At 38.4% G+C, this 11,167-nt stretch overlaps 1 protein-coding gene across 1 annotated transcript in view; it reads right to left on the bottom strand.

Annotated features, from left to right (window-relative positions):
• The window catches only part of TBCEL (tubulin folding cofactor E like), a 730,316-nt gene extending 730,251 nt beyond the window's left edge, over positions 1–65 (bottom strand). Inside the window, exon 1 of the mRNA XM_044080979.1 lies at positions 1–65. This exon is cut by the window's left edge and continues 59 nt beyond it. The gene's annotated coding sequence lies outside the window, so the exon portion shown is untranslated.
• Positions 66–11,167: the final 11,102 nt, after the last annotated feature.

Below are 11,167 nucleotides of genomic sequence, written 5' to 3'. Positions count from 1 at the left end.
CAATCTTCGGGACCTGCCAAAACGTCCCGCTCTGACCCGGAAATACCTCCACAACAAAAACAACACGTCAGTAGCATCGCTGATACATCATCTGGTAACTACGCCTATTAAACGCGTTTCCTCGGCAACGGCAACAGGCGGCTATTTCAAGCGCAAAGATGAAAAACTGGATACGCAGTCTCATAATTCCTGGATATTTTGCTTTAGATGGTGTTGTGATAAGTTTACCGCTCAAACAAAGCAGTTGGCAGATGTTAGCCGTAGACGCACATTTTAAATGCATGCCTTATAGACTGAAAATCTTTTCCTGCCTTTGGCTTTCTCCTGAAAAACTAACTCTCTAGATCCAGTGTACTATAGGTTCAAGAAAAAAAAATAGCAAGAGCTCTGAGCCTCTGTGTTTAAAACTTCTAATGTCCGGTCAACAAAACAGGCAAGTTTTTGAAACAGGCAGATGAATCATGTTAAGCACAGTAGCATAGTGGCGCATTTATTTTTCTTTATTTATAGGTAGGTAAAATGAACCACTACGTCCCTTTTCTGTCACGACCTGTTTCAATGCATAATAAACGAATGAAAGCATAACAGGGAAGTAGACGTTAAGTGCCTACAACAGAAATAGATGAATACTTAAAAAAGCATCATTTTATACCTACCTTCCTACTAAAATGCTTTGAGACTAGAATTGCCACCGCGCCTATTACACGATTTTTAGAATGAAGTGTTCGTGCTTTAGGACACAACGGTGTAGCTAGGCATACTCACTCAGTGTACTCAAATGAGTACATTTTTTTTCTGAGCATCTCTTAGAAACTTCAGAACTCAAAAAACAGAGAAAGAGAAGGTTTAGAAACTTCAGCACTCAAAAAGCACAGACTGTTTAGAACTGTTCAAACAAACGTTTTGAGTACAGAGGTATACAATGAATGCTTATGTGAAAGGAATATACCTCTAAAGCCGCTTTTTATGGGAATAAATTTTAGTAGAAAATAGTGGGTACTTTTCGTTATGGGGGCAACAGTCGAAATGCGCGATTGGACACAAAACATAGAACCAGCAAGGTCAAACAGCATATCTTTTAGAAGAAAATATGTTCCATTTGCAGTCTGACTAGTATTAGTGCAGGTTATCAAGTGATATAATGGTAGGGTTGCCACCTTTTCAAATGCCCAAAGTGGGACAATTGTGGTATAAACATCAGATTTTGCAGGCCAAAACATACCCACGGCCAGTACAAAGGACAGAACTTCACTTTTTTGCCTAAATAAAAGCTTATTCTTGTAGAATTTTAGTTGTTTATTCTATTTCTGATAACATTTAGGTGTTTCAGATACAGAATAACTGTTTTATGCAACTATTGCATAAAATATAGGAAATAATTTTGACCTAAAATCTCAGGACATCGGCCATTTTTGCAGGACACAACTGCCCAAAGAGGGACTGTCCCTCGCAAAGTGGGACAGGTGGTAACCCTATATAATGGAAATTAACTGCCATTACAAAGCCGGAAGAAGAAGAAGACTTCTGCCCCAGCAATGAAAGAGATAACAGTCCGCTCGCCATACATGCATCAGTCTGTATATGTAGGATCGGCGTTTAAAGGGCATCAGTCTATCAGGTGACTTTAATTCCATATTGCTAGTAGAAAAAAAGGAAGATATTAGGTATCGGCAGGACAATGTTGGTCTCAGAAAACAAGATAATCAACACCAAGAATCAGTACAGTATTACAAGTATCAGTGACTCACTATTTGCTTCAAGGGATATTGGAAACCGTTAATGTAAAAATTGCCAACTATTCAAAATAAAGACTTACGAAGAAATAAAGTGTCAGAGACCACCAGGTATGACAAACTTCGATTACCCTACCCAAACACAACTCCTGAGGAAACAGCTACCCTACTTAATTCACACTTTATCTCCTCCATCCAAAATCTCCTACCCTCTCAACCTACCTCTTCCTCAGTACCTGTCCCCTCACCCAACCCTAACACTACACCCCTTTTACTTCAAGCCTGTGCCCACAGCCTACATCAAATCACTACTGCTCAAACTCAAACCCTGCTCCCCCTCCACTGACAAATTACCTCCTACCTTCCTCAAACTCGCAGCTGACTCTATCGCCTACCCAGTAACAATATTAATAAATAGATCTATGCAAGAATCTACTGTTCCTACCCTTTGGAAATCCTTCTACACTATCCCTCTCCACAAAGGAGGTAACTCCACTGACCCTTCAAACTACCGACCCATTGCCATTCTGTCCCCTCTATCTAAGATACTAGAAAAATGCATCCACACTCAACTTATGGATCACCTTCTCAATCAAAAACTACTCACCCCTACCCAACATGGCTTTCGCCCCTCTCACAGTACAACTACTGCTCTACTTTCCTTTATTCTCACCATTGCAGAATCTTTGGACAACAATAAACTTACTTCCTGTCTCTTTCTTGACTTCTCTAAAGCTTTTGATACAGTATCTCATCCACTACTACTATCTAAATTCTCTAACTTTCACCTCTCCTCCCCCACCCTCAACCGGTTTGCCAGCTATCTGTCAGAATGCAAACAATCAGTCAAATGGCTCTCTTCCTCTTCTCCTTTCTTACCTATCGCTACTGGTGTTCCACAAGGTTCCATCTTGGGTCCCCTCTTATTCAACATCTTCACAAATGACCTTTTCACCTCTTGCCATCTGTCCTCACTCATACAATATGCAGACGACTCCACAATCATTTCTACAGCCAACAACATCTCCGACCTACACTCCCCAACCCAAACAGCTCTACTTTCCACTGAACAGTGGCTTTCACAAAACCTACTGATTCTCAATCCTACCAAAACCAAACTCTTACTCTTCCTGCCCCACTCCCTTAATCATCATAAACTCTCCTTTGTCATTAAGTCTCTCAATAACACAACTATCATACCTGACACCCACACAAAACTCCTTGGAGTCATTATCGACGATGACTTAAAATTCAATCAACACATACAGCAATGTATAAAGAAAACACATCAGAAGTTAGATCTGTTATACCGAAACAAAAAGTATCTCAGTCCCGAAGCTAGACTCACCCTAGGACAAGCACTTCTCCTCCCCTCACTCCTCTATGCAGCCCCAGTTCTTACAAATATCCAAAAAACTACCCTGAGTAAACTCCAACAAACCTACCACAAAATAGCCAGATTCATCACCAACTCCCCAAACGACACACACCACTGTATTGCTTTGAAGTCTCTACAATGGCTAGAACTCCCACAACTACTACATCTCTATCAATCTCACATGTTGCACTCTATGCTCTTTAAACCATCCAACTGTCCATCCCTATCTCTCCTTGCCTCTGTCTACACCCCATCTCGACCCCTCCGCACCTCTAATCAACAATTGCTTGAAATTTACCACCCAAACAAGTCAGTAGGTAAGCTACTCTACAAACACTCTGTGGCCCAAGCCTGGAACAAACTACCCCTTGACATTCGCTCAATCTCTCACACCCCATTATTTAAAAAGAAACTAAAGACTCATTTACTCAATTAAAAAATTTGCCCCTGCTATGACCCAACATAATTTCTCTCCTCCCCCCACTTAGGAATCACTCTGTCTATCCCCACTAGTACAGTTACATAGGGAAAAAAAAAAGCCTTGTACTGTCATATAACATTTGTTGATGTTGTTTTGTATATTGTGTTACTATTGTAAAACTAGTTTGCTGTGCTTGTATACTACTGTTTGCTGTGCTTGTATACTACTGTAATATTTTTATTGTACTATTCTGGAGCTTTTCTCCTCGGGTCTCCACTGAAAATGGGACAAAATCCCAGTTGGACTAACCCAGTCAACAAATGTCAATAAATAAATAAACAGTGGCAGTGACATAAAGACATATGAAGTGAACTCAACATCTGTTAAACCTTGTTGATTCTGTGTTCTGTGTACATTCGCAGATCAGCGACCGCATTTTCATTGTTGCCCTGATATCGGAAAAGTACCATATAATGTGTCACCTTCCTATATTTATTGCAGGTAGCATTTTTAGGGTTAAGTACATTTTAAAATTATAGGTGTGTGGGAGGGAGTAACAACATTAGGTCTGAGTACAACATGTACATTTCTGGCTACACCCCTGTATAGGACACATATCCAGCCTGCCTTATCCGGTTAACAAAAATGTAGTGTATTTTCCATTAGTTCTATTTGCAATAGATGTGGAAGTAGCCCCATCTACTTTAGAATTCATGAGGAAGCTTTAAGGAAGGTCACGTCCCTCCCAAATAAAAGATGAATTACTGAAAAAGTACAGTATTCAGTTGTGAGTGCTGTGGCACTTAAGATGATCCTTCTTAACTGCCCCTGATTTTCAGGGGCATCTCTAATTTTGACTCAGATGCTAGCTCTGGTCCCTCCTAATCCCTTCTAAAGCTGGCAACCTTTGTGAAAAATAGTTAATTACACTAAATAAATAATAAAATGAAGTAGAGTTATATACTTCTTTTACTTCGGGAAATGCCTATGAATTCACATTTTCTTATTCTGTCAGTGTCTCATGTTAATAGTACTAATGTGTTAAATGTCCCTGACTGTCTCTAATTATTTCTGGATTTCTCTCTAGTTCTGTTGAGATTTGTCCCCAGTTTGTTGAGAGCTAAGAGTGAATTTAACTTAAGCATTTTCTCCTGGGGTAAATATAACAAAATAATTATCTTTACTTTGTTTTGTAATAATACAAGGAAGCTAAAAAGTCAGCTTAATTGCAGGCTATCCCCACCACACTATGTGCTTCATTATGAGTTCTGACTTCTGGGCCCCCAAAAAAGAGAATGCTTTGAATATGCAAACCAAATAATGCCAAGGCACAATCAAGTATGAGTTAGCACTTCTACCTGACCTTAATGTTGTGTTACTGGGGAATTTTTGTGTCCAGTGCAAAGATTAAAAAAAAAATGGTAATACTCCATTACTTTCCAGTACACACCACTCAAGGTCTTTGTACAATGATTAGGGTCAAAGCCAAAAATAATGGGGACAAAAACACAAAATTAAGGAGAACTGTTAAATACTACTCAAATTCACTTAAAAGGTTAATGCAACAGCAGATTTTCCATCAACATGTATTTTCTAATAAGAAGTATGAAACCTTAATATTTGGCCTTATTGACTGACAATCATATCCTCAATTGTTTACAATAAAATCAGATATTTTGTGGGGGATATGCCAAGATAAGAGGCAAAATCGGGGATAAAAGAGAGCGGGTTCCCTATGTTAGACCAACAGCTCGGAAGATCGACACTCAAAACACCGACGCCAGAAGAACAACGAAGCAGATGACCGACAAGTCGTAATCCCGACAGTGAAAACACTGACAGGGGTAACTTGTGAGCGCGACCCGGTAAGTGTGTGATAGTGAGGGACTTAGGGTTAGGGTGCGGGTAAGTGTGCGATAGTGAGGGACTTAGGGTTAGGGTGCGGGTAAGTGTGCGGTAGTGTCGGACCTTAGGGTTAGGGTTTGGGTTAAGGTTAGTGCATAGATAGTTTTGTGTAAGGTGTAGTGTAGGTTTTTAGGTTGTTGGTGTGCTTGTGTTGTGTATGTGTTGTGTGTAACAGTGAACTTTTTGTTTTGTTAAGTGTCAGGATTGTGGTTTGTCGGGCATGTGAACTGTCATGTTTTTGAGGTTTCGTTCTTCTGGAGTCGGTGTTTTGAGTGTCGATCTTCCGAGCTGTCGGTCTAACGTAGGGAACCCAAGAGAGCATATGTTCTAATATTCTTGCTAGCATATTTCCTGTCCTACTTTCTTTTCAAAGTGACTTGCATTGTTTCATACTTCTCATCCTGAAAAGAAGTACAAAGGCTCTAGAAATGTAAGTACATCAAGCCAAAAATCTGGGTAGCTAATCAGCATAAACTTTGAATACTGAATAACAACACAAAACTCTTCGAACTTCCTGTAGAAATGTGGGATACTACTTAGAAACACAAGTATACAAAGCAGAGAGCGATGAAAGACATGCAAAAACATAAACACTTTATCAAAGGTACAGTATAATCTGTAGACATTAATGAATTATATTGCAATAATCTACCTCTAAGTCATTTATTTTTATTTCTTGAAAGGGAGCTGTAATAAGTGTGTCCTCTTTCTTTAATCTATTGGTGTCACTAGTATGTTGGTCATGTAGTCTGATTTCTTGTGTAGTAAACACCTTCAAAATATTGTCTGACAGAGGAAGGATTCAGACAATTGTCTGAAAAGGTAAATCAAGCCTGAAATTAGGAATGAGCCCCCCCCCCCCGAAAAGTAGGACATCATTTGAAAGGGCAAATCAAACCTAAAAGTAGGTACATACCTTCCAAACACGTACAACAGAGATGTCTGCATGCTTGTTTAACTTGCCCTCTGCTTGGACTGTTTACTGTGTGTTGACTGAATACTATTATAAATGAAGATGTTTTCAATTCTATTTATTATAGTCTGCAGACAATTCATTTTTTTAAATATATATAGAACAAGCTTGCTTAGTTAACAGTCTTAGCTTTACTGATTTGTTTTTTAGAACTATAACCCAGAGAAGGACAAGAAATGATGGATCTAAGAACTCTTTAAGATGTTATGTTTGTAATATGTAAATCATGCAAAACACACATAATGAATTAAAGTGCATATTAGAGGATGGTAATTGCAATATTATTGCAATTACTACTGAGGTCTGGGATTTATCTGAGATTATTTTTTCATGGGTTCAGTAAACATGAATGCATCTGAAATATGAGAAGAGGTGGGAGGTCCTTCTTTTGGTTCATAACTCAGTATCTTCTTGTTTATTCTCTGAAGACCACAGTATGGAAACTTTGATTGTAGATGTCATTATTGGTACTGATATGAAGTTATCATACTCCAAATATGGATACTGGTATACATACGGAATATTTGAATTACATAAACATGATTCTAATAAACAAAAATGCGGTACTAATGGGTGATTTTACCCATCCATTAACTGGGAGATTCTTAAATTAGATTTGACATAATTCATTAACGTAATTATAGTAAGATGATCCATAATAATACAAGAGGTAACAAAATATTAGACTTAATATTAACAAATAATGAAAGTATGATAAGTGAAATCACCATAAGCCTACTATTAGGTAAATAAGATAATAATATGATAACATTTTCATTAAAAATTAAAAGTCATCTTTCGATGCATGTAAGAAATTTAGTTATAGACTATTATATTATAAAAAGCTCAAAAGAGAACTTGACAGTGTTAACTCAGTGAGTAATATATATGATCCTGAATCAATTAACGGGTATAAAGCTCTGCAGAATGTATTACAAGATAATATCACATTAACACCTAACTCTAGTAACATAAAATTTCCCTCCTTGTCATACACAAGACTAGTTACAGCATATAAGGGGTAAAAAAGGCACATAGAAGTTACACTAAATTCCTTTCCATTAGGAATAAACACAGTTTGAACAGATTATCTAAATGATTACAGAATTTAATAAAATTTAAGAGACCACAATTTGAAATAAAATTAGAATTCAGTTATGGCTATAGCAGTTGATAGAATGTTGATTACGAATTGTAAAGAGATTGCAGATGAGTTTAATAAACATTATGCATCACTGGATGGTCAAAGCTCAGATCATAACCAGTTTTACTGTAGATTATGAAATATTAAATGTTGATAGTCACCCTAAAATTACGTTTGTTAATATAATCAAGGTACTCCAAAAATTAAACAAAAAAATTCACCACGGGTCCTAATACCATCCCAGAAACCTATTCAATAGTTGGAGCACAGGATTTCCTTGTTTCACCATTGTTAATATAGTCAATAGTTTACTTGCTATTGAAACAGTCCAAGATATCTGGAAGTAGTCCAATACAGCAATCTTAACTTTGATCACCATGTCTCCACAGTGTTAAGAAGGGCATTTTATATTGCTCATCTCATAGGTAAGGGCATTACCTCCAGAAAAAAGAGGTTATAACCCCCCTGTACTCTTCCCTCATCAGCCAAATAATATAGTACAATGCTCCCTTTGTTATGTTTCTTTACAAACACCTGCAGCAATTGGAGAGACCACAAAGGTTCATTACAAAGAAAATTCAGGGTCTTCAGGATCTGTCTTATAAGGACAGATTGAAATCATTGTCACTTTATTCTGTGTCATACAGACTGCTCAGAGGCGACATGTGCCTTGCATATAGAGCAATCTCTGATCCAGCTGTAATGGAAATGCTGCACATTTGCAAGTCAAATGTCACATGGGTCACTCGCTCAAAGGACCTTAACCTAGTATGTGACATCAACAGAACTTGCTGGAGAGAAAGATTTGTCTCACAGAGGTTGCCCCACCTTTGGAACAAGCTTCCTATTCATGTTAAAGAAAGCCCCATGTTGGCGCTATTTAATTGCAATTTGGAAGATTGGATGGGTAACTGGAAATTCAGCCCAGAGGTTCCACCTGTGTCCCTCTTGGACATGGGCAATAGGTGCTGATTTTAGTGTCTGCTTGAAGCAGACAACCTTGAGAACATTGGTTGAACGTGGCTAGGCTTGTAAGGGCCCTGAGACCATTAACCTAGTAACCTCCTATGATCCTATGAATATTATTCCATTTTTTTAAAGGAAATATGGTTATCATATGCAGTTATAGACCAATACATGCTACACCAATTTCGAGCAAATGTTTTGAAAGATGTATAATTGACCTAATGCAAAAATACATTAAAATAGAAATGATTGATTTATACCAACATGGCTTAAAAGGAAGATCTACATTGATCAGTTTAGTTGCAACCAGGTAACACTGACTGGGGATTTAGGGTCATCCTGTGGCATAATATTTCCTGAATTAGCTAAAACCTTTAACTCTCTTCCATTTGAAGTTATTTACAGAACATTAGCAAACATTGGTTATACGTCTTACATTATTATATGAATAATGAGATAGCTTACAGGTCACACTCATGCAGTTGACATTCAAGACTCTGCATCAGAAAGAAGGAAAGTTAACTCTTGAGCTCCTCAAGGTTCCCTATTCTAACCATTTTTATTTAATTTAGTATTTTCTACTTAACAAAAAATAATTCTTTCTGGATATGTAAATATGCTGACGGCTGCAAAAGTAGCTTTAGCATTACCAGTCAAAAAGATATAGCAAAGATAAATAATTACTTACATGAGAAAAGACATTGGGTTAAGACTATGGGTATTAGTTTTAATATTAACAAATGTAAAATTATGTATTTCTCTGGAAGCATGTTGAAAAATACTATAAGATTTCAAGATGTATACTTAAATGAAGTGAGTCATTACAAGGATCTGGAAATAATAATAATAAATACATTTTCATTAAATGGTCATGTTAATTTAGTTGTCAACTCAGTACTCAGATAAACGGGCATCTTATAAAGAAACATTTCTAGAAATGATAACTGTCTTCTAAGTGTATATAAGACATACATAAGACCATTATAGGGGTACAATAACCCCTTTTGTTCATACAATTCTGAACAATTAAACAAACTTGAGATTATACAAATAAAATTCACTAAAAGCATACATTCTGTGAATAAATTCAGTTATGATGTAAGATGTCAGATGTTAAATGTATTTTATTTACATTATGGACATTATAAAGGAAGACTAATTCTTACATTTACAGATTTGACCAATAGGTTCATAGGTTGGTACTAGGCTATCGGCCCTTGGGCCTATACAAGCCTAACCATAATAATTCCCTGGATATTTCTTCCCACAATATTTATTTCCCTGGACCCCTGTCTAGCAGGGTGACTGACGTGAATGCTGGGGTGAATTTCCTATCTCCCATACAATCATCAAGGTTCCTTTTGAAGAGGGCCAAGGAGGTGATCTGCTTGACATGTATGGGCAGTCTATTCCAGAGTATGGGGAGTCTCTGGGTCAGGAACCTATCCCTCCAGCATGCTTTGTTTATTGTGATAACAAGGTTTAGATCCCTGGAGCGTGTGGCTCTGAGGGATTGGGATTTCTTTAAGTGGAGCATGTCCAACAGCTCAGGGTTTGACATGGCCTTGTATGTTAAGCAGAGATCGCCTCTGAGTAGACGATATGCTACAGAGTATAGTTGGAGTTTTTTAGATGGTCAGCATAGGGCATCTGCTTTAGGCCTGTGATTCTTTCAGTGGGGTATTTCTGTCACCTTTCCAGCTGTTGCAGATGTCTTGAGAGGTACATACCAAATGGGGCGTTGTACTCTATAATGGGTCTAATGAGGGATGAGTACAGTAGGACAATGACCTCCTTTTTTCTGGATGAAAAGCCCTTAGTGATGAGGTGTGCCACATAGAAAGATTTCCTGACTGTTGTGGCAATGTGATTATCGAAGGTGAGACCACTGTCCACCTGTGTCCCTAAGTCTCTCATCACACTTTCGGTGTTTAGTGTACTGCCACCTATGTGATAATTCATGGGTACATGTTTTTTCCCAAAGGGGATAACTATACATTTCTTGGAATTAAGCTTGAGCCCATGGTTCTGGCACCAAGCATCTGTTTCTGTAAGGCCCTTTTGTAGAATATCCACAGCATTTGGGGATTCAATAATGACTCCCAGTTTGCAGTCATCTGTGAACTTTGTTAGCCAGAGTCCCTTAGTGTTGGCCTGTACTTCAGAGAAGTAGATGCCAAACGAGCGGTCCCAGGAATGAACCCTGAAACACTCCACTTGTCGTTTGTCTGGAGCTGGATTTGGAGTCTGCTACTTTTACAGTCTGGGTTCTGTCAGTAAGCCAGTTGGCAACCCATCGAGTGATGTAGGGATTTATGCCCAGCTTAGTAAGTTTATCAATGATTCCAGAGTGGGAGATGGTGTCAAAGGCCTCGGTGAGGTCCAGATAGGCTGTGCGGACTGCCTTACCCTCATCCACAACTCTGGAGACTGATTCGAAGAAGTCAATCAGGTTCAGGAGTCAAGATCGGCCCTTCACGAACCGAAACTGGGTGGGGTCCAGTGTTTGAAGGTTCCCATGATAATGCATTCCATGCCCTTCCAGATCAGGCTCATCAGACTGATGGGACGGTAGTTCCCGGGATCCAAGGTGGATCCCCCCTTGTGGAGTGGGATAACTGTAGCTGTGCGCCACTCAGTGGGCACA

This window comes from Protopterus annectens, chromosome 8.part0 (assembly GCF_019279795.1).
Source record: "Protopterus annectens isolate FY-2018-M chromosome 8.part0, PAN1.0, whole genome shotgun sequence".
In the NCBI taxonomy this organism is placed as follows: domain Eukaryota; kingdom Metazoa; phylum Chordata; order Ceratodontiformes; family Protopteridae; genus Protopterus; species Protopterus annectens.
Note: the sequence above shows the minus strand (reverse complement) of the source record. Positions and strands in the feature narration are given on the sequence as shown.